This window comes from Parambassis ranga, chromosome 6 (genome assembly GCF_900634625.1).
Source record: "Parambassis ranga chromosome 6, fParRan2.1, whole genome shotgun sequence".
In the NCBI taxonomy this organism is placed as follows: Eukaryota; Metazoa; Chordata; class Actinopteri; family Ambassidae; genus Parambassis; species Parambassis ranga.
In genome coordinates, this window is record NC_041027.1 from 6,834,532 (window position 1) to 6,857,131 (window position 22,600).

The 22,600-nt window shown below is 40.1% G+C and overlaps 1 protein-coding gene across 1 annotated transcript in view; it reads left to right on the forward strand.

Moving 5' to 3' along the window:
* The first annotated feature begins 14,864 nt into the window (after positions 1–14,864).
* znf469 (zinc finger protein 469) overlaps positions 14,865–22,600 on the forward strand; it is a 69,147-nt gene continuing 61,411 nt past the window's right edge. The window contains 1 exon segment of the mRNA XM_028407923.1: positions 14,865–14,915. The gene's annotated coding sequence lies outside the window, so the exon portion shown is untranslated.

The window sequence follows — 22,600 nt, forward strand, 5'->3', positions numbered from 1 at the left end:
GCCATTAACCCCCCCCCCCCCACAGCAAAGTATGTAGCCAATGGAGGACTGATGGGGCTGATGAGGGCCAATAATTGAATGGGTGAGGGAAAATGGGTAAGGAAAAGATAGAGTCGCTGAGTGAGGGAAACAAAGAAACGGGTCAGGGAAAGTCAGCAAATGTCAGCACATCCAAATCAGATGGCGGTCCCTCACCCATGACCTTGGCACAGTTAGATTTGCAGTTCTGAAAACAGTAAGTATGTCGGTGGAGAGGAGAGAGGCGATGTGTCCTAAAACCTCCATTAATGTGTCAGTATGATTTTACCTTGCAGTGTTTCTTTTTTATATATGCAAAGGATCTTGAAATACTGTATAAACTGTGCCCTGTTTAATTAGAAGACAAAACTACAGAAATACACACATTTTACTTGTGTTTACCTGGAAGCTAGAGTTTACTTTGGATATGCTTTATATGAGCTATGGTACATTTACCTTCTTCTACCAACAGCTTTTTTCTGCAGTGTAACACTACTTATTTTGGCACTCTTTTCAGCCTGTGTTGTGTTTATGAATGTGTGTGAGCTTTGTTATTGTTCTCCATTTATCTTCCCCATGGTTTGAGTTTGACATATTTATTGATGCGACCTGTTGTTTGTAGTGTGTTTTTAGATTTAGACCTGTCACAGAGTAAAATGCTTCTGTTGATATTTCCAGCTAGACTTTGTTATTCTGGAGCTTTTCAGCTTGGAGGACTGAGCTAAGGTTTTTGTGAGAGATTCTTTTTAAAATGACACTTTGTGGTTGTCGGTTTGGTATCATTCTATATTGGACCACATTTTTTTGAGATTTGAATTCACAATGAAATGACAATTTCTTTCATCATTAAAGATGCACTTTGCTTGAATTTCTTCAACAAAAAACAACTTTTGTCTTCAGTGGGAAAGGCTCATACTCATGGACAAACAACTCTGCAGCAGTTAGAGGTCTTTGTTTGCTCCAGGTCTTATGAAAGTGCACTGTCAATATGTTCACACCTTCTTTGGTTTGAGTTTTTAACTTTCTTGCAGCCTACAATGCTTGCAGTGCCATCAGTTGCATGGCTGTCTGCACAGTATTAATGTAATTTTGAGGTTACACTTTTGAATTGTTTTAGGCAATAAATCAATGCACCAGTGCATGAGTAAATGTGATTTTAATGAGGCTAAATGTTGTCTGATTGTGTTTACTTAAGTCATATTTCCAGTGGTAAATCATATAAACATCTATTCCATGGTTATGAAAAGGAATACATTATTTTTTTTCTAGTTTGGCAAGAAAAACGTGTTTAAGACTGAATCCAGTTTTGAGGAAAACGTTTAAGTAAATAAATTCGCATAATTTCAGGATGCGAATCTCTACTAAAAAAACACTGATAAAACAAAGCAGCTGCGAACAAAAGGTCCTTTGAGAAAACTTTGAAAGGGCCCTTTTCTTTATGTTTTATTCAGAACTTAAAATTAAATAAACCATTAAATTAAAGCAATCAGAATGGACTATTTGATTGGTCCAATACATTTGTTAATTTTGGCTTTCTTGCAAGGCTTTTAGTGCCTTCAGATGTGTTCAATCTGCATGTTCATCAAACATGTACTCGTATGCTTGCCACATTGTATTTGCCAGTGCCTTAGAAGCTGATAGTCCTCCATCGCTGCTGGTCTTCCGCACCGAACACATATGATCAAAACCTCCAGATCCTGGCTTTTATTTTAACATCTTTGCTGAAGCCCGTGGAGAGATATATTCACAGTTGTGTGCAGAGGTCAGTTTCAGCCTTTATTGCCAAGGTAAAGAAAACACACAGAAGAATGTTTCAAGCCTGAATGATTGTCAGCTCTTTACAGCAGAGTGAAGACAAAACAGGAAGGCCCCTGATGGTTTTTTATTAGCAGGAATCACTAACAGCAGCAGAGACTCTGGCTTATAAAACATACTGTATAACCCTGCTGGGTCTTCTGCTCTGATTGGTTGGCACGTTGTCATCACCAATCTGTGATGTGATTCTCTGTATGAATAGTGCCCTGTGCTACTGTTCATATCTCACTGCACAAGAGATTGACAATCTAAATTGTGAAAAAGTCTGTGGTCTGAGGTGAAGTGTGAGCCTCCACTGTGTGTTGATAATGATGTCTCTTGCCATTCTCTGCTTTTCAGTTGCTGTTAGTTTTGGCAGAGACTGGGGTGGGGATGCTTGTGATTGTTTGGCTTTAGAATTCATTAATTTGCATGACAGCCAAATTCGCTAAACAAGGCCAATATGGGCAGCTCTGTGTGGATGCAAGCCACAGCACAGCCTGGTACTGATGATGAGGTAATAGGAACATCACAGTGATGTTTGAGCACAGTGATGGGATAAGCAGCATGATGGGCTCACTTTGCCACTATGTCACTGCTCTTCCTTCATCTTCTAGTGGTCAAGATCATTTATGCTTGATAGAGCCTACTGAAAAGATAATAGTCACATCTTTGGCTGTGCCAAAATGATTACCGGCTGCAGCTTCAGAGAGGAGAATGAAATGGCTGTTTGTCCAATCTACAGGAATTATTACTCTGTGCTTTATCTTTTCCTGAGCTTATGCTGATAAAAAGCTATGATGTCATATCTAAAGCCAGCTGTTTAAAAAATTGAAATGTTGTGACATCTGTTGAGGACTTTTTTCAAGAAATATGGAGTTCATTAGTCAGCATCAGTCTTTATTTTTTAATTATTTTAATTATTTCAAAATGGATCAATTTTGTCACAATAAGCAAACTATAGAGCTTTGACCGCTGGTTAGCTCTCTGAAGAGAGATTGATTTAAATGACATTAGCTGTGTTTAATCTAATTTGCAGTCATTTGTTGAAGTTATACTCTGGGTATGTGGAAAGAAAATATTTGAAGTGATAACAGGTAGCCTGCTGTCCCTGCTCATTTTTCATCTCAATTTCACTGGGGGTAGAGCCAAGACACACACATCAGCCTCACTGCCTGACTGAGGAAGAAATACACCCAGGTCTGAATGCACTACCAGGGCCCACACTCTTCTGGAAAATCAGGAAAACTCATGTCTTTTAGCAGATTTTCTAGTGCCTGGAAAGGTTGTGAAAAATTATCAAATGTAGAAAAATTCTAGAGAATGTCATCAAACTTAATTACATTCTGCATTTATTTATTTACATTTTTTTGGCAGAGGTAAAATAACATCTATAGTCATACATACACAAAACAGATCACAGCCTTCTCACAAATGCAAATCTATCAGAGTGCCATGAGTAGGTGGTGAAATCCCATGTTAGGAAAGAGGAGGTCATGCTTGTTATTTTAGAAAGCAGCAGCCCCTGTGTCACAGAGGCCCTGCTGATGTCTTTTATATAGTACAGACAGGTCCCCCCGGTTTTACAAGCTTAAGCACCAAGACTGCAGTCGTCAGCTCAACCCCTCAGAGCTCTGGGCCTCAGAGACTGAGCTGAGAAGGCCTCATGGGTGGTTAGTTTACTTTTTATTTATATCTCCACATGAGATTTTTATAGAAGAAAGATTATTGTGTGCTGCTTCACTTTTAACAAAGACTATCTGTCATAGGACCTATCTAATGTTTGTGTCAAGAGCCTCAATAGCAGAAGAATCATTAACTCCAACTGCAAAGAATCAAAACCTCTTCAGATATATTTTAATTTCCTGGAAATTATGATGGTCACACATTCTGCACTTGAGATTCATTGAAATGATTTTCTGTATTTTTATGCTTGTAACACAAATGTCCTATTACAGACCATCACTTTACTTCCATTTTCAGTTGTGGTTTGGTTAAGTTTGGACATTCAAACTACTTGGATTGGCCACTGAGCTGGCCAATATGGACCAAGCTGACTCTTTTGGAAAAGGGAAAGCTTTCCAAGGTCCTCTGCCAGCTGTTTGTAACCCCATTTTTTTCTGTCTTCTTCTTTTTTGGTTTGTTTTTTTGTTTTGCTGCATGTATCTTTGCTGCAATGTCTCTTTCAGAGACATTTTTATGGAAGGAAAAACAACTCCTACAGAGAAAGTAGTAGCCCTAGATGACTGGGGTGGCTGATTGGTTAAGCAAAAACCAATCAAAGGTGAGGTAATAATTTGTGGGTTATTACTCCACAGATCTAGATGAGATACTGATTTATTTATTTGATTTATTTTGTCATTGTCACGGCCGATCCTATAAGAAAAACACAGCTGCTCAGCCCAGGTCAGAGACCCTGTGATCTGGGTCCAAAAACATCTATCCATTTCATTTGTTGGACTTTCAATTAAAAAATACAATCTCATAATAAATTTACCATGATTCTTTCAGTGGCAATATTTTTACTGTCTCCGGTCATGTCTTACAAAGTATGATTTCCTCATATTATTTTTCAGCAGTAGAAATAACACTACAGTAAAACTTGTAGAAACATGCCATAAATGTCGAAAAGTGTGATGCCTAGCAACTTGAATTGCTGTCTATGTAATAATAAATTTTCATGTTGCAGTATGTTTTAGCTTTGTACTTTACTATGACTCAAAAGATAAACATTGAATATAGTGAATTGTATGAATCACCTGCTTTAATGAAACAGGACAGCTGGAAGCTAGCAAGGGAGCTAGGAATACTCCCTCCTCTCCGTTCCAGGAATAAATCTGACAGTCTGCTATTATTAGTTAGCGTCTTCACATCTTAGCCAGTCGTCTGCCAAGCCGTTGTCTAGCACTGAGAAGATGCGCGTTGATGACAATGGCCAAGTCACTAATGACAACAATTATGATACTACGGTAAATGAATCCAGTCAGATTCCCTATCAAGATGGCTGGCTTGCCTTTCTGTGACCGATCACATGCTGGCATTACGCTCAGACAGACTGATTGCATTTAACAACCCTTAAATCATCTTAATTACACCCTGGCATGACGCACAGTGGCAAGGCACTACAAACAGCTTTAACTCGGCTCACATTTGACACAGTGCTGTGGGATGATAAGCTGGTTAGATAGTCTTTGAGCATTTTCCAGCTGCTGTTTCCTGCAAAATATCTTTCAGTACATGCTTGTTACTGCATCATAACAAATTTGGTAGACCCTGTGGGATAAGATCATGTTTAGCAGAGGCCGTTTGAGACATAATTCATACTTGCTCTTACATTTACTATCATAGTCTCACACACATACTATCAAACTCTCTTATATTTACTATCAAACTCTTTTTTTATAGTAAATGTAAGAGAGTATGGCAGTGAATGTGTGAGACTGTTATAGTGATAGTAATGTAAGAGAGTATGATAGTATGTGTGCAAGAGTATGATAGTAAATTTAAGAGCAAGTATAAATTATGCCTGAAACGGCCTCGCTTACATGTTGCTTCTGCCACACCTCGTGAGTGGGCTTGGATAATGTAACCAGAGGCAGCGATGCTATCAGTCGCTGCGGTTGAAAAGACTCCATACTTTGGCAGAGGTTAAGAGGATATGCGGTGTGCTGACAAGCACCATGTCCTGTCTCTCTCTTTCCACATACACACCTGCTCTTCAGCTATTTCAACCTTAAATGAACACATGCCTGCTTAAGCACAATCAATCACTTCCTTATGTGCACACACAAAAACACATGCACATACAATACACACACACACAATAATTGCCTGAGACCCGGTTGATTACAGTGTGCTGAATGTAGCAGAGGTAGTATTTGTCTTTGTCCTGTTTTGAGGCAGCGGCTTCGCTGGAGTTGTGGGTGGGCTCGCAAGATTGTCACTCTTGGCAGATGGTAATTTGGGGTTGAGTCTGTGGTTAGTATTGGGGTAAGCATATAAGTTATGGCTGGTGTTGGTTTGACTAGGCGGACGACAGCAGCAGGGAGCAGCAGCTTCATCTCTAACTAACTGTCTACTGCAGATTAGAAAGGCCCTGTGGTTTCTCCTCTCTGCCAGTCTTTCCTTTATTCAGACTTCCTGCTTTAGTTTGTTCTTTGGAGGAAAAAGGGAAAATGAGGAGGATGTAGAAGGAATAATAGTAAGATACCAAGAGACAGAGAGTGAGACAGGAGGGATAGAGAGGAGGGAACAGGACAGGACAGGAACCAGGGAGAGGCAGTGTTTGAAGTTAAACAAAACGAGTCCGTATCCTGAGGAAGTGACTGCTGCCAAAGACAGGGATAAAGACAGGACTGTTCCTCATGGTCATGATTACATGTGTACTGAGCATGTGTTTGTGTGTGTGTCTTCACATGCATAAGTGTGTTTCTATTGGATAATACCATCTTCGGAAACAAACTGTGTGCAGCCATGGTTCATTTTCACTTCTCTTAGTGTTATTGTACCCTCTTATATGGTGAGCCCTCCCCTTAGCTCTGAGGGTAAGAAATTAAGATTGTGTGCTCAAAGCTCCGAGGAGATTTGACTTTTCACATTATGAGGACTTTATTTGTTGCCAAGAAGGCACACTTTATGGATTTTACATCACCATGCATTATCAATAGTGGTTCAGGGTCTCTAAAGTCATATCAGCTTGAATCATCTGAGATGAGGTGTGATGTGTATGTTTGAAGAAAGAATGAGGTTAAGGGTAACATAAGGTCAAGGTCAGGCATAGATGTTTGTGTGTGCATGCACAGTGATGGGCCTGCACGTTAGAATGAGGTCAGGAAGTTCAAGTCTTAGTAGAGGACTACTGTGCATCCTAACAAAATGAATGAGCTCAAATGTAAGCACATGCTTGTGGGTTAAGGTGTATTTGCATGTGTGTAAGTATCCAAATACTTTTGGTGGGACGCTGAGTGCATGCAGAGTGGTATTAGCTCTGCTGTAATGACACACGGTGCTGGAATACCACAGCTACCTTGACAAAACTCGCCCAGTTTAGCTGCTCGAGGCGCAAAACAGTCAGAGATTACACATTAGTGTGAGTGTGGTTGTGGTGTGTGCATGTGTGTACTCCTACCCCAGTCTAGACTCTCTAACAGCCCTGTTGTGGAACAGCTAATCAACGCAACTGATGAGGCGGTGGTAATAAAAGTAAGCAGCAGAGCTAAGAATCACACAGGATATCTAGAAATGGGAGACAAATGTAGAATTGACAAAGCTGCAGAATGACCCATGAGGCTGATCGGTCTTGAAATGATTATCGACTTCCTTGTAGATATTCAAATAGGGGTTAATGCGGTTTGGGTCTGATGTGAGTGGTGAAACCAGCAAGATGGTTGTCCGTGACTTTGAAACCACCAGCAAAAAACATTTTCCAACTGAATTAAAGGGCTTCAGCCCTCTCAGCAGATAACACTATTAATATGGTCTATAGGCCAGCTGCCAGTCAACAGTGACTCTTGTTCTGAAAAGTCCTTTGTTTTCTGGGAGCTGTCAGACCAACTTCATGCAGTTTTTGGATGCATTTCAAAACTAGGACCACATGCCTGACAGGCTAAATAAGAGGAAAATGACTTCTCAAAACCACAGCTGATAGCTGAAAGCACGTGTTTAATGGTGGGAGTATATACATGTGTGTATGGATACTGTATATGAAAGCTTATATCTGTGTCTGCATTTATGAATCTTTAGGGTGACCTTTTTCTTAACGTGTTTCCATCACAGCAGAGACTTTCCTGCCTGCTGTGACTCACAGCCTTAAAGAGCAGGGCCGGTTCTAGACAGGCATGTATGAGGGGGCAGTCAGAAATGTGAAGGGGGCATCATGTGTACACTTCATGTTAAAACACTTTTTCCCTCTGGTCTTATAGTGACAATATTTTCCTTTGCTGAATTGGGTTGTTAGCTGTGTCCAAAGCCAGCCTGGAGAAGTGGATTGCACTTTGTCCAGCCTCTACCTTCAGACCTGTCCATATTGTGAGTCCCACCTGAAGACTAAGCTTCTGCTTGTATAGCACTGAGGCATGCAATCCCCCTGACCACTATAAGGTGGCGATCCCTCAGGGGAAAACTGAATAAAAGTAACACTTAAAATATAAAATATATAAAGCACACCAGATAGGCTATAGATCATGTAATGTTTTCTCTTTTTTATTATTTGTTTGTTTTATTTGTATTTTTTAAAGCAATCTACTCCTGTCCACTTTACAACCACAGTCTCCTATTTCCCTTTGCAAAAACTTTCACATAAAATGGATACATTGCAGTGTCTGTGTCCTGCTAGAGATGGAGTGGAAATTAAGTAAGCTGGCTTTGTAGAAACTGCAGTGGTGATCTGAAACAGAACAGTGTAGAACTACAGTCTGAGGTGGGGCTTTAGTAGGGCTCTGTCAGACAGCGGTCATTTGTCTTCAGTCTGTCACATTCAGCGGACATGGACACGTCTCTGTGCTTGTTGTAGAGCTGGGAGCATGCCACACGAGAACAAAGAACTTTCTCCTCGCTCCCGAGGTGGCAAGAACATGAACAAAGGTCATTTCGGCGCGGAGTATTCACACTCTCCGAGATGCGTGTGTGCAGCTTCTTCAATGTCTTTCCTCTCCGTAACCACACTGAAACCTGTCACTACACCGTTAGACTACGTGTTGACTCATTTGCATACGGACGCTGGTTGGATGTTTACTCAGGGTGTGTGCGTGCTGCAGCCTGTGCAGCGGACGGACAGACACGCTAATAAAAAGTGCCCCTTCTTGTCGTTCTTTCTTCCGCTACCGATAATAATTTTCTCAACACATAATATATTAATTTTGTGAGTATATTAACATGTGCTTTCTCAACTTCTAAAAATTTGATTTGAGGGGGCAAGACATTTATTTGAGGGGGCACTGCCCCCTCTTGCCCCTGCCTAGAACCGGCCTCCTTAAAGAGTATGACAGATAATGTCCAGTGTGCTCAGTAATTATGCAGTGAAGCCAAACTGTTGCTCATTCATAGAAATGTTGCCATTGCGACTCACGTTGCGGTCAGATTATGTAAACTTCTGTGGCACATATTTACGGGCATAGACATTTACTTTGGCATTGCACAACTATAATGTTTTTAGTGTGTGTGTATTTTTTGTTCAGGAAATAACTTTTCATTCTCATGTGCCCTCTGAGATTCATTTGTTTTGCTATTTGTCTGACAGACACAAGATCCCTGTCTGATTCTCTGGCTCATATGGAGAGCTCAGCTGTCGCACACATCTGTTTAGATGCATAGATGTCTGTTTATGTCTTTGGGAATTGTTATTACAGAGATGGACAGTGACATCCAGGGACTGACCAGTGAGGAATAGACAACATCGGTATTTTTGTTCTGGTCTGTGCTTGGCTGCAGCAGTAGTACAGTCTGGTTTTTACTCTGTGTTTATGATTTTGGCTGTGTGGGTTGTGTGTTTGTGTCTGGGTAACAGCAGGACTTGGAGGCTTAAGCATGATAGAAAGGTTAACCAAAGTATAGCTGAAGGGCTGGAGGTTGGCTTTGTAGACTTGGGTGTTTTGATGGTTTATGTTATCTGGACTGAGCACCCCGAAATCTCACGAGATGTAGCCAGGGGCCTGAGGATGTGTGCTGTGAGCCCTGTTTGCTTATGTATATAACAGGGGGATGTGTCATGGACAGTTAAAAGGTGTTGGGGAACTCCAGGTGATTATAAAACACAGAAAACAGCTGATATATACTCCTCTGGAACTGTTTAGACTTCCGTCTGGTTTTGCTCTGCTCAGTAAGCGGAAACACTGCTATGGAGGGAATACATTATGTGTAGGAAGGCAAGGGCATCAAACTGCTGAACTGAAAGTGCAGTGAAATGAGAACGTGAAGCTTTCCAGAGGGAGCATTGAAACAAATCAAGAACAGCATCAATGACTCGTGCATCTGATTTTATTGGTCCACGTGGGGTGCTAATGCAACTTTAAGGTCATGGCTAGACCATGCTGATGGAAAAGCTGTAGGCCATTAAAAGCCTGCAATTCTCTAGACAGTGCTGAGTCACTGGTGGTTGATTTGAAGGTTAACAGTAACCATTCCTCGTGAGTCAAACATATTTGGCTTTGCTTGGGTGAGATTTTTGTTAATAGTGTGATAGAGCTGTGGGAAAGTCTGTATAATTTGTGGTAGGTTTTGCCTTTTGATATACCCCTTTATCCTGTTTTGTGCAGTTCAGCATTACTCATGGTGTTGAGAAGTGGACATTTGTTGTTGATGCTGCATTTGAACGAGAGAGTCTGGGCCAGCTCTGTGCCATAGATCAGAAAACAAAACTGGCAGGGTAGAAAAGCGGAGTGGGGACATCTGCTGTGGTTGTTTATTTACGTACAGAGGAAGTGACAAAACTAGTTTCTTTCATCTGTTGGTTTTACTGCTGTATTTGTTCAATCAGTACTTTAATGCCCCTTCTTATTACCACTGTGTTCCTTTTCCATCACATGCTTTTATATCCATGTGTATAGAAACAATAGTGCCAGGGGAGGTTTCTTTTCATGAATCATTTCTTATTGGAAATGAGTCATAGACCTAAAAAGCCCTCTTGATTAATTACATGAAAGGGGTGTATCAGCAGGATGATAGCACATCATTGTGGTGAAGGTGTGGTGATCACACACCTGGTGGTGATAGTGGGTGTGCTTCATTCACTTACTCGTTGAATCATAGCAGAAAGTGAGTAAAGATCAGTGTACTGATTATATGGCATTCCTGACAAAGAGAAAAAAGTGGTTGCAGTCAGTAACCAGAGATGTTTGTAATAAATGAGATATTCCACACTTGGATACTGTAAAACTTAAAGAGATGCAGGAACAATCAGTGTCCATGTCAAAGTTCACAGGTAAGTCACACACCAGTGAGGCCACTGCCCTTTGCACAATGTCTGAAACACACATGGATGTGGACACACATGCGGTTCCTGTTTAGACTGCATTGTGTTTCTGTGTAGTGCACTTGTGCAGTCATATATTCTTGGCTTCACATGGACATCTGTACAGACACCAACTAACATAAGGAGATGATCAAATTTAGTATAATTTTGAATTTACCCTGCCCTTCAACCAGGTTGACAATGGCGTCTACAACATCAAAGTACAGTATGTTTTATAAGACTAAACATCTTCAGAACACTGCACACAAACGTCTTTTTTCTTAAGATAATGTAATTCAGCACAAAACATGGTGAAATAAATCCAAAGCATTCTGTGAGTGTTTATTAATTTTTCCATGTCAGTTTGGATTCCTGACTGCATACAGTGTGTGCAAGGCGGGGTATGATTTAGTCCCTATGTATGTTTCATTGCTGTGTGAGGCATGGCGCAACTAATGTTTAGTATAAAAAGCATGGTTGTCTTTGAAAAAAAATTAAACAGTTTAGTTTGTTATTGCTGTCTGTGTAATTTTATGTTGGATTGGATGTCATCCTTATGTGTATCAAGCTACGCACACTCGCACCTACTTCAAAAAATGGCAGACAACCAAGATGTCAAGCAAAAACACTTCTTTACACAACTTTATTTACAATATACTTTGACTATCACTATCCTATTACACGGAAGTGTAGTGGTTAGATACCTTAAAAACAGATTACAAATAGGTTTGTCTGTTTTAAAGAAGTTGTGGCCATTTAGCTCACATTGCTGTCATGTTCAGCCTCTTGTAACAGAGATAGTTCATATTCATGATGATCAATAAACAGCTTCTGCGCAGCACATTTAGGTGTGTGAAGGTTTGGTAGTGCACTTTTGAGAAATGGGTAGTGATTCAGAATGGCTGTTCATTTTTGAATAGATGTTCCAAACACAGCACAACCGTGGCCATAATTAATGCTATTTGTTTCTCTCTGGCTTCTTCAAAAGTGTCTGCTCCAGAAAAATTAAATCACATAATCTTGTTATGGTGGGAAAATATGATGTTGGCACAGTGACTGTCTGCAAGGATGAGCGTCACACTTCATTCTCCTGTCTTAATGACAATGAGTATGTTTCCTTGCTGAACAATAAATTCATTACATTACTAAGAGTAATTAGACTCTTCTGAATAGAAGAAATCCTCTTTGCGTGATATCACCTGACTGAATATGTGTGCAGCTGTTACCCTGCCTCATTTAGCCTAGTGTTGTTGCTTGGCTTCTCTGTCTCTGTGCTGAACCGTGACCTCTGAGAGTCCCTCAGCTCTCACGTTGACTGTTTAGATTAAGTATAGCACTATTTGGCCTTCATAATGCAGCCACACTCCAGCAAGGCTTTCCCCTGCCGAATTCATTGAGAAATGTTTACTTTCACACTCTAACATGCTGGGGTGGTCCCAGAGCACAGGGTTAATGGGCACAAATTGCAGCTGTCCAGCTGTGTGTACACTTAGATGTAAACACAAAAACACAGAAGTGCAGAAGTGTGATATCAAATTTATACACTGAACACTGTACAGGAGGAAAAAAAATGATAATAATTTAGTGCAAGTCCAAGGTTATATTACTGAGTGCAATCTTACCTTCAACTGTGCATGATTGCAGACAGAATTCATAAGGCGCCTTTGGTATGTAAAGCAATATGTGGCACAGATGTTGAAGATCTCCTTTCAAATATGCACAAAACCATTTCTTATGTCTTACTGTGAGAGTGTTTGGATAGTATTTCTGAGAATGTTTTTGAGACTGCTTCAGAGAATACGTCACATCGTTTTATGCTGTGCTCTTTTTTGTTGTAGTCCTGTGATTTTACACGTTTAACACTCACATGCTTATTACTGGTGTTGTGCTCTGATTTTCTATAGGATGTAATTATGCTGTCTGTAAGTGTGTCCTTTTATTGTTTATTATGCTCTCATCTAAAACAAAACCGTATAAATGACCTGTTCACACCCGAAAACTGTGGACTTATTCCTGTGGACTTTCCTTATTGTGCTGTTGCTGAGTATGTACATGTGTTTTTGAAACATACTGAATTATGTTACCTTTTCATGTCCAGTTTAGGCTCATGGTGCATTTATGACTGGGCTGGGCTCATGCTTTTGTTCAGCAGATGAATACCTTGTGGCTGCTTTGTGGAGGACTCAGCAGAGGTGGATCTACATGTTTCATTGTCATTGCAATTCTCACATCAAAGTTGTGTGAGTAGGTCCTCTCCGAATGTTTGTGCCTCGGTAAGCACCCTGCATTGGTGGATGATCAACACTTTTGTGGGTTGTACGTGGGGCCAATGTAGCTTTGTGAGTCATGGGAACGATCATGATGGTTTCCCAGCCTTAGTCAGCAATCAGTCTCTTTAGGGTCACTGACCTCACCTACACCCACCAATGAAATGTGAATTATATTATCCGTATAAATACACACATATGCACACACACGACTGGTAAAAATAAGCAAGTCTCGCAAGTTCCCACAGACACAACACACAGTACATTACTCACAGTCTCCTTGCTTACTGCCTTTGTTCTTGGGTCTTTTTCTTTTATTCTCCTTAACTCTGTTCAGGTTGATGCCACATGTGCACTGGCGCAGCTTTGAACCTGTCTAGGATTAAGCATGTCTGTCTGGCTGGATTCATCTGAAAACAGGGCAATGCACTGCGGGGGAATCTCACTCTTTTTGTTGTACAGTCGAAAGCTGTTTTCCTATTGAAAATGTTTATACCAAAAATATCATCAGTTAAATTATTCAGATGACAAATCACTGTCTCCACTTAGCCACTACTGCTGTTTTATCACCAATGTGAATATAGTGTAAGAGCCTGGCAATTCACAAATACAGTCATCTGTTTTCAGTTTAAAGGTGTGTTAATTAACGGGCATAGTCCAAAATGGATGCAACAGGTTAGACATGAAACCGATGAGTGATAGCCAGCTTTTAAAGCTTCAGTGATGCTCCTATGTACAAAGATTGTACTGTCAAGCCTACTCTGTTCTGGAAAACCGGTACACACAGAGCAGAGAGTGAAAGTCACAGGCAGGTTTCCTGAGGAGCAGTTTTGAAGCCTAGAGAAATGGATCCATTTTCAGACTGGAGGTGTTTATTTCTACTGTAAAGTTGCGCATTTTTTACACCTAAGACTTACTAGACTTGCTTATTTTCAGCCCCACAGGTTGCTGCTTACAGTAACAGAAGTTAAAGGGGATCACTGAGACACACTGCGGCTTTTAGTGTTCCTATAATATTCCTTTAGTATTTATATAGTGTCCGTGTGGCTGAAACACACCTCACAATATAGCTCCTCTATAACAAACTATTTTGGGGACATATGACTACAGATATTTGGAACCTGGGAGTGGAGAAAGCACTGTGACTAAGGAAATTAAACTGGACTGGCTGCACTGCTGTCAGCTGCTACAGTAAGACTAGAGTCCCATAAGTTGAGGCCATATTTAAAAAATGGTCTTTCTTGTAGTGTGTTTTCCATTTTTCAGAGTTCAGAAGATCTATAATGCAATAGGCCAGAATCAGGCTTTGAATTACCAGGATTTTTCTATATATATATATATATATATATATATATTTAAGACACTACTATTAAACAAACAGGTCACTGTGTGTCTCCTCTGCTGACCTCGTATGCTTAAAGTCCATTCCATTCAGGTCTCGATATATATCCATTTCCCTTTCTTTAACCATGCTGCTCTGTTTAGCCAAACACAGTCAGAAATAAAGCTCACGCCAAGCATCTCTGTTTAATTCTTTCCAGGAGGTGAAAGAAGGCCTGTAGTGGTAAACCTCTCATAGTTTTAGAAAGAATAAACAGTAAACAATGTGAAGAAATAAATAAAACTGTAATAAAAGGGCTATAGAGGAAGTTTTAATTATGTTGTTATTTTTTATTTCCAATTGAAAGTGGAAAGCTGCTCCGATATCAAAGGCAATCACAAAGGAACAAAAATACAGAGTTCACAAAATAACCTCAGAAATACCCTGATTCCTTTTCCAAGACCACAGATTGACATTCAACAAACCGTATTTACCATCGACTCTCTCTTTTGTTTATAGGTGGTATTTTGTGTCACAGAAAGGCTGAAGACATAGGATGCCATCAACAGTAAGTACAACCCACACCTGGTGCAACAGTGAGACAGCAGGGTGCCATATTATTTTTTTTTCCCCCATTTGGTTTAAATATTGTTATTGTTATGCATCTTCAGCATTTGATGTAAAAAATTTCTCCCATGAGTAAAATATTGCCTGTATCCCTTTGTCTCTGCCTCTCCCACATGTCCCCGCCTATCGTTGACCACAGCCAATGAGGGATAATGCATGGTTGACGTTTCGCCCCTCCCTGTGAGATGTAAATCTTGTTTTTCTCTGCTGACCACCACGCTCCTAGGAAAAGACAACAGTCTTCCAAATGACACGGTTGTAGACTTCCGATTACAGCCCTGTCACTTACTCTACCGATGTGTAAACACATGATGGAGAGACAGACATAGTGAGTGGGACAGAGACACAGAGAGACAGAGATATGTCTGCGTGTGGTGCTTTTTGTTTGCCTCCAGACATGATGTGTTTAGTTAAGCTGTCTCACTGCACACGGCCTTTTGTTTTCAATGGGGTGAGTGATTAATAAACATCAGCCATAACTCATTTCAGTATGATGACATGTCATCCACAGGCCTCAACATTTCCCTTCCTGTGTTTTTTTCCTGTTTTTTGTAAATAAAAGCAGCAGCAACATCTTAATCTGCACTAATATGACAGTAGTTTTAAATGATGCTTCTCTAAATTATGGCTGTGCAAATTATTATTACAGTAGTTACAGCTGTCCACAGCATCTTTGTGATCCTGTGGCCTGTGAGAAGACAGTCCCAGCTCTGGCTTCGACTTGGCCTTCTGACCAAAAGTGTGATAATTTTAGACTCGAGTCTCTCACATGGTCTGGAGAAAGGACGGCATTTGGAAATAAACTTGGAATTTAGCTTAATTGCAGTTTACAGATTTAGGAGGGGCAGCGTTTTCTTCTTTATTTTCTTGCATAAATAGAGAGTGAGCGGAGGCCAAAGACATGAGGTTTCAAAGCCACAAAAAGAGGTTAAAGAACGTCAGAGGCAGTGAGGACACTTTTGAGCCTGCTGCTTTGCTCTCCCTAGGACTCAGCCATGCTCTGCCCCTCGTGAGATCCTTCCCACCAGATCCATCACTTTTAATCTTCCACTCAGAAGATTAAACTATTAGGTCTCTGCAGTAAAACCCAGTTGTTATATTTTAAAAGCTTTATGCACAGCCAAGTTACAGCGTCTTTTTTTCATAGGGTAATTTTTGTTATAGGAGGTTGTAGAAGGTAAAGTAGTGTTTAGATGGGAATTTTCCCTATTCTTTTTCAGCTGGATCACTTAACAGTAAATGAATCACCCTCTGAGTTCCTCTAACTGTGACAGCTACTCTTCACATGCTGTATGGTTCCAGATATTTCCCATTACCTCATTATTATTATGTGCTATTTCTCCCTGTCATTTCATGTCTTTTTTTTAAAAAAAAAATCTAATTCTTTCCACTTTGCAAAAACATACTCCCTCACCTGATTGAGATATTTTTCCTGTTTGCTCATGTCTGTGTGGGGAAGTAGTGATAAATATAAATAACACGCTGAGCCTCTGTTGAATGGTGTGACAGTGTAGTGTAAAGTTTAGGTTTGGAAAATGATATTAAATAAAAAACCACCACAGTGAGGAGATTAATGGATAAGCTTCAGGTGGGGCAACGGTTATCAACAAGTTAAACTCTGTCCTCACTGTTCTTCTGTGAATGTTCATCATCCCTCACAGACAAGCTTCTAAATAGATACACACAAAGACATAAAGTATTCACACTTACTGTGCACAAAGTTGGATTGGTCATCTGGCACACCATTGTCCTAGTGGACCTCTAGGAGCCAGACCCAGACATTATTTTTCATAAGTGACACTATAGCTGTCTCAAACAGTCATCATGCCAAAATGGATTACACTAAACACAAGAGAGGCACAAAAAAAGACAAGGCCTTTTAGCCTGATGCTCCTACAGGTCACCAACATGTTTGTAGAACATCCTTCAGCTCTGGTGGGCGATGATGGTGGTAGTGAGCGCCATGAGGAGGATGAGGGAGGCGAGAGAAGAGGACAAGGCTGGCAACATGTCATAAGCGATAATGATTAGCAATAGGTTACAGTACGTGTAGGTCGAGTGATTAATACAGGGCTTCTGTGTTTGCAGGAATGTTTGGATATTCATGGTAGTGGGAAAGTGGGTGGTGTGTGATTGATTATAGTGGGCCGGTTTGGGGCCAAAAGGTCAGGCCCAGCCCTGTGTGTACATCAAGATGCTCACATACCGTGATTGTGGTAAGGAATGGCTCAGCAGCTGAGATAAAAGCACATTAATAGCATGTTCTGCTAGAAAACAGGAAATCCAAATGACAGCATGTCCACAGTAGTGATAATACATCACTACTGAGGAGGTAGCTCAAACTCAAGAACACAGACCTCAACATGGGACATATATCAGTGGAAAATATATTTAGTATTATAATATTTAATATTTAGGTGATGAAGAGGCCCACTGGGAAAATTAGGTAAAATTCAATGAATGAGACTGTAGGTCTGGGGAAAGAATGAGTGTGTTAACGTTTCAATAGTTTCAAAGGTTTGGATATTTGGAGCTGAATAATCCAGAAGAAAGGGAGTTTAGAAAGAATGAATGTCAAATCACCTGAGGATGATGTCCAGGTGTAAGTTAATTAGAAGATTAGTTGCGTGAAGTACTAAGTACTAACTTGCTATATTTGATTTGCATAAGTATACAGTATGCAGTCCTACATGGGTTAAAGTAGCTAAAGTGGCTGATTTAAATTTTTATATGTTATATTAACAGTATAATTTAGTCAGCAATACTTTTCATTAAAAAACATTAACAGCCTGTCATCTCAGCTGCAGATGTGCTTGGATCAGCGGCAGTGAAAAGGATCAGCTTCACTGTACCTGCACCCATCATTAGGTCTTTGTAACACTATTTGTTTGCATTTTACATCCTGATCCTCACTGCTCATTGTTTCTGACATCTGTAATTACACTATAAGCATGTTGAGCTGTCAATCTCCTGCTTTTTTATCAGTTGCAGTTAATGTTTACCATCCAGAGGAGGCCCTTTTGAGTGGAGTCTGTTAAATCTGTCAGTGCAAACAGTGGGAGCACTCCTTGTAGAGGAACTGGGTGTGAGCATGTTTTTTTTACATACTGTGTTTGGTGTTCCTATTCATTACCCCTCCCCTCCTTTAAGGCATGTTACTTGATTGACAGATGAGAGTGATTTGGGGGGTCGTGTGGCATGCAGACCTGAGGCAGAGGACCTAGTTTCGTGACCAGACATGCAGGCTGACACTCCAGTCTAATGTATGCTGCTGACAGACAAGTGGTTTGTTAGTGTAGAGAAGGTGTGGATCCCCTTTAGATCACACTCTGGAGCTCTAAAGAATTCATGACTAATCACCCAGTTACACTTTCCCTCTTCTGAACGGAGGTACACAAATAATATATAATATCTATTTTATCATGAAAAACATCAGGTTTTTTAAACCCTCATCTGTGTTTTTAAGAAAAAAATCTAGGAAAAGGTCAAGTTTTGAAATTATAAAAAAACACCATAGATGTTGTCTTTCATATTTAACAATGAAATATATTCAAAAAAGTGGCTCTTAAAACCAATTTATCAATGACACATGAGTTCCAATTGGTGAAAAGCTTTACCACGCATCTTTAAGATTTGACAATCTGCTGATACCGGCAGGTTCCAACAGAGTGCTGGTATCTTATGCAGCCCTGCAGATCTTCATCAGTTCCTGTAGAAAACAGATTTAGACAGAAACACACAAGCTGCCCCAAAAGATAAGATGGCCTAGCTGACTGAGTTCAAGCATTTTGCCTTTAAGTATGAATTATTTGAAATCATGCAGAGAATCCATAAATCAGGCATCCTTGCTGTGTTTACAATAATTAAAACCCATCTGTAGGCTGATTGAAGACTGGTGACCTCTCTGCCTTAACCCTCGCCCGTAATCCCAACAAATGATGCATACAAGGGGTTAACCTTTGAGTATAAACTTAAACAGGTAAATTATATGTCTATAAAATTATAGCCTTTGTGGAGCTTTGCTTTTATGAACTGCAAAATGACCACAGTGAGTAATACAACAATGAGAACGTAGTTCTACTCATCTGAATGCAGCTCTTAATTAACTGTTGCATATTTTTCTGACATTTTGTTTAGATTGACAGAACTGAAATGCCATCTAGTCTATGCATTATAAAGGTCTCAAGCCGAGACACTGCTGACTCACAGTGCATTCAACCTATCATAGCTTTTTAAACCTGAGTGGTTCTCACACACTTTTAACCACAGAATGTATTCTTATGACCATTATAAGTACAGTGGCTGCATGTACTGACCATAGAAATGCATGTGTTGTTGTGGACTATAACTTTTATAGAGTAGCTGTCACAAACAGGATAGAAGTCTAGCTGAAGAAATACATGCAATGTTTAGACATATAACATAAGCTGGTTTTATATTTATATTGCACAGATGGTTTTATTGAGTTTGCTTGATTATACTGTTTCTCAGCTAATCAACCATTTAAGGAATTTCTATGTTTACAGTAGTCAATAGACACTTTCTCAGCCATAAGCAATACTAGAGAACCTAAGTATGTGAGCATTTATATGTAGCATTTGTTTTTCTGGTTAAGCATTGACTGACTAATGGTCTAGTGCTCAGTTTGAAACTTCCATGATGGCAGAGCTGGGAGGCTGCAGCCCTTGTTTATAGAGCGTTTCTGTGGGAATCAGAATGGTTTCTAATGTTATACAATGAATTTAATATCTTTAGTTTTACAGCATGATAAGTAGCAGACCTTTACTAAACTTTAATACTAAAGTTAAAATGAAGTTGTTTTTATTAGCACTTCAACTAAATTAAATTGTCCCTGTTTGTCTGTAAAATCTGGACTTTTTGTTATCTTTAACAATGACATGGAGCCCTGTCCTGTTCTGTCTTCCTCATTTAGATTGTGGTTGATAATTGAAACGGAATGTAAACAATGCTGTGGCCAGATGCCAACAGTAAGCCGTCCCTGTAAAAGTTATATTTGTTTGGGAAGTTTCTGGGTTTACAGAGATTTTCTGCCCTTACAATTTACTAGACAACCTATGATTTTAAAGTGCTATTTTCACTGCGTATCGTATCACCTCTTACACTGTCAGTTACCGTGACCTTGAGACCCTCTTCGTCATGCTTTCTTTTCCATGTGATTTTTTTTTTGCTTCTAAGCCATCACTTGCGATCAGGATGAGGATGACAGGATATTGACAGTGCCATTATCCCATGCTAGGGCTTGTTGAGTTTCACCCCTTAACACTACATGTTGCTCACAGGGAGAAGAGAGATTCTAATCTTCTTCTTTTTTTTTTTTTTACACATGCATGTACACACAGAACCATGGACACATTACACCACCATTGGGTTTCATCCACACAGGGTCTTTATACTGTCCACAACTCACATCTAAATTATAAGCATCTGTTACAACAACTGTCATTTCTTCCCCTAAACCTCTCTACTTTTTTCCCTCAAGAGCTGTGATTACAACACATTATTACTACCCACAAGAAAGCTGAAGATAAGAGGTTAGAAGTTTGCTTCTGTAGAAAAGGTGATGAATCTTAGAAAAAGATGACAATGAATTTTCTGAACAAGTCTGAGGGTCTCCAAATCCTTTTTTTTATTTTTTTTAAATTAACACATATTTTCACTCTATGCAGCTTTCATCTCACTGAATAAACTTCACATATTTATATTCCAAGTTCAACAAAGAAGAGTGTGTTGTTTCACTTTCCAAGCATGTACAACATGTGTCAAAACACTCTGGCACATCAGATGTTATTCAGCAACACTTGATCAGATGGGCTGCACATGGACTTAAATTCAGCCACATTAATGTAAAATATTAGTATGCTATTATTTGATCATTGGCACTTTACTTGATGGATGTGTAAGGTTTTTTTAAGTAGCAAAGCATTAATATTATTACATGTATGTTTTTGTGGTGATTTCTGGTAAATTGAGATCAAACAGTCTTATGTTGTTCAGATGTACTAAAGTTGACCTCACTCTCAGCCTGTTGTTTGCCACATGGGCAATAAATGTTTTTTTCCATTAAGCATCCTGTCACCATAGTTACGCAATTTATTATCTATTGACTCATTTGCTTAAGAGCTGTCATTGTTGACAAGTTTGAATTTAAGCTTCATCCTTACCGTTACTTGAGCCTATTAGTTCCCAGCAATTAAACAACAATTACAGTTAGGCTAAGCCCCAATAAAAGACCACAAGGGAGGCGCTTCACTGAAAGCCAAGTTTCAGTCATTTCTGTATTCTCTGCTTGTGCTCTCACTGTCCATAGCATTGTGCTTTGAACCCAGTGCCATTATGTAACCCCAGATGGTTCTCTGGCGCCTCTGCTCATCTGTAACATGTTCACGGGTCCAGCCGGCATACACACCAGTGCATGCCGGCGGGCCTTTGATCTGTCTCCCCTTCTGGGCCTCCACAGAAGGGTGAGCCTCCTAAGGCTTGTCCAGCCTGGATGCATCTAGCTGGATATCCTCCAGGCCTGATGGGGAATGGAACCCGGCTGATCTAATTCACTGCAACTACGCAAGCAGTATGTCTCTGCAGGGATAAGCTATGGCACCCATGTGGCCCTCTCAGGTATAGCTGAAAGCATCCATGTGCACTTGTGCAGGTCCACTACTCTCTCACTCTCACTCTGAAAGCCCCGAGTCTTAAGGAATGCCAGTGGCTGCCAGCTCCAGATGGCCTTTCACATTTTGACTTTCAGTAATTTACTCCAAAAGTGGAGGAGCCATCTCTGCCACATGCTGCACCATGGAAACTGCATGCTAGGAAATTTAAGCATAATTTTATAGCAGTTTGGCTATTTGCCTGAGGTGTGCCTTGATGATAAGACCTTTGTGAGCTGTGTTGATAGATATTTGCATTAAGTATCTGCCTAGTGGTATAAAAAGAAATAGATGTTTAGATAGAGGCCGCTCGCTGCATTGTGGCATCACAAAAAACTCTGAAAATATACAGTGGATTATCTCACATTTCTAACTGTTTTATATCTATGTGAGTGACCATGTTTGCTCATATCTGTGTTTGTGTGATCCAGTGGGGAGAAAGCAGTAAAATATTGCACTGGCTTTACTCTGTTATGTTCTTGTCGTGAGTCTCAGTGAGAGGAGGTTGGCTTGACTTTCTTGTTTTGGATAATTGTACACTGCCGAGGTCTGTGGTCCCCTTCTCTGTCTCCCTGTGGCCTAGGCTGCAAGAGCCATATTTAGGATGCACGTCCTCCTCATCCTATCCCGTCTCATCCCTGTCCTGTCTGACACACCCCCACAGTGCAGCAGGGGGCAGATAAAGACACAGCAACAGTTACTACTGGACTTGTATTGACTTTTCAGCGGTATTCAAAATTTCTGTTTTTGTAGATGTGTTGTGCGGATGTTATGTTGCATGGTTTGGTTACATAAATGTTTTTTAAGGAAATTTATGTAACTTAAAATATTTCAAGCCATGCTCTAGCTGTGTCAGTGTTATTTAATTTTTTGCAGGTTGTATTTTGTGTGGTTTTGTGGTGTGAAATGAGAGCAACTCACACTTTAGCTGGTGCCACCTATGGGCTCTGCTTAGGAC